We start from the raw sequence: 2,171 nt of genomic DNA on the forward strand, positions 1-2,171 counted from the left end.
GCTGTTGTCTTTTTGGTTTATGATTTCCTCAATACATAAAGATAGGTAATTGTTTTGTTTCAGGAGACATAACAGCTTTAATTGCTGAGAGTTGATAAGAAATAACAGTAATATTGATAATGGATGCTAATGGACAGAGGAAGAGATGCTGAACTTGAATCTCTAAGAGGCATAAAAATTACAAGGATCAGACGACCTACCATTAGATTTATAAACATTTGTGTTAGAAGATAGTCAGTTGGCCATATGCGATGCTCTTGAATTTATAAGCACCTAGAAAGGATCTTATTTATTTTAGCTCGTTTAAACTCAAAAGAACCCTCTAGTAGTTATTAATTATGTTCTTATTTTACATATGAGGAAACAGTCTTGGAGAAATTAAATAACTTGCTCAAATGATTGAACCAAGTTTAAATCCATCTGACCTCTCAGCTCCCTTCATGGAGGGTGACAACCTGAGTTGAATGGAGAAGTTGCTGTCAGAGGCTGTATTGGTTTCCTGGGGCTGCAGTAACTAAGTACTGCCACCTGAGTGGCTTAAACAACAAAAGCACATTGACTCACAATTCTGTAGTTTAGAAGTCCAAAATCGAGCTGTTGAGCAAGGTTGGTTCCCTCGGACGGCTGTGAGGGACATCTGCTGTGCGTCCTCTCTCCTAGCTCTTGGGAGCCTCAGGCATTCCTTGGCTTATAGACGGCATCCTTCCTGTGTCTGCACATTGTCTTCCTTCGATGTGAGTCTTTTTCTATGTCCCCAAATCTCCTTTTTATGAGGATACCAATCATATTGGATTAGGGCCCTCCCTAATGACCTCATTTTAACGCAATTACCTCCGGAAAGATCCTCTCTCTAAATAAAGTCACATTCTGAGGAACTAGGGCTCCGACATAGCTTATTGGGGGTGGGACACATAATTCAACCCATAACAGTTACTCAATTTTAAGTTGTTTGGAACTCCAAATGGGCTTGACATTATAACATCTGAAGGACCTTAGAATGTACTTTATGTTCAGAAAAAAATGAATAAGTTTCCAACTGGGAGCCTGCTCAGTATTCCCTAAGCTACTCTAGGCCATCTGCTATTACAATCTATTCAAATTTTGAACTCTTAGGAAGTTTGGTTCCCAAAGCCTGTGAACCTGCTTACCTTTCAGCATCAGCTCAAAAGGAAGGTCCTCTTTATTTTCAAATTGCTTCAAGGTTTATTTTTGAAATAAAGTTTCTATTTTCTACAGAATTCAAGAAGTTTAGTGCATCTAGAAAAGAATGCCTTAGGGTTCAGAAATATATTTTGGAACATAGACCTTAATTTACAAAAAATAAATTGTTTTGATTTTAGTTTTGTTAGAAAATAGGCTTGCCTTGTCCCACAATTTTTATAGGTTTTTCTGTTTGTTTTTTAAGATGTTGTTGTCTTTGCTTTTTCACCCGGAAGATCTCTAGACAGAGCTTAGGGCCAAGGACTTAGCGAGTGACTGGTGGAAGGACAGGAGTGGGAGGGTTGAAGGGTTGTGAATGACAGGTGGAGCGACCCAGACCCCTCCCCCCACCCTTTAAAGGCTGAAGGATTTATTTCCTCAGCTGCTGGGCGTGTTGCCAGCTGGCAGCCCTCTTTAGGAATTGCCTGGACTGAGTCAACCTGCCATGTCCAAGGTCATAATCTCTTCCCAGAGCAGCCTGTGTCCACTGATTGATCTGCGAGGAGGTACTCAAGGCCAGCTTTTGGCCTCACCTTAGGGAGACTCTGAAGAGTTTTCCCAGCTTCCGGACTTGTCATGGGAGGAGGCCTTGTTGCATCTCTGCCGCAGCCCATCTTCACCCTCTGCCTAATTCTGCTTCGTCCTCTCATTCCTTGTCTGAGGGCTGCCCTTGCGGTCCTTGACTCCTCTCCATTCCAGGCCGCATTTGCAGGTCCGTGAGCAGCCTCCCAGGCTGGCAGAGGACTCTGGGGTTGAAAATTGGAACAACACAGGGTGTCTGTCTGAGGTGGAATAGTCTGAGCTCACAGGGAATTCTGCACCTCGGCTGTGACTAAAATCAGAGCAAGTGGAGGGTGGTGATACAGGCTGCCGCAATACCTCTGCTCCAGCCGTAAACTGCCAAGGGCCCTAGAGAAAGCAGTCACATGTTTTACAGAGGTGTATCTTGCTAAATCATTGTTGGGTATTTA

Source organism: Pteropus vampyrus, unplaced genomic scaffold, assembly GCF_000151845.1.
Source record: "Pteropus vampyrus isolate Shadow unplaced genomic scaffold, Pvam_2.0 Scaffold42, whole genome shotgun sequence".
Taxonomy (NCBI): Eukaryota; Metazoa; Chordata; class Mammalia; order Chiroptera; family Pteropodidae; genus Pteropus; species Pteropus vampyrus.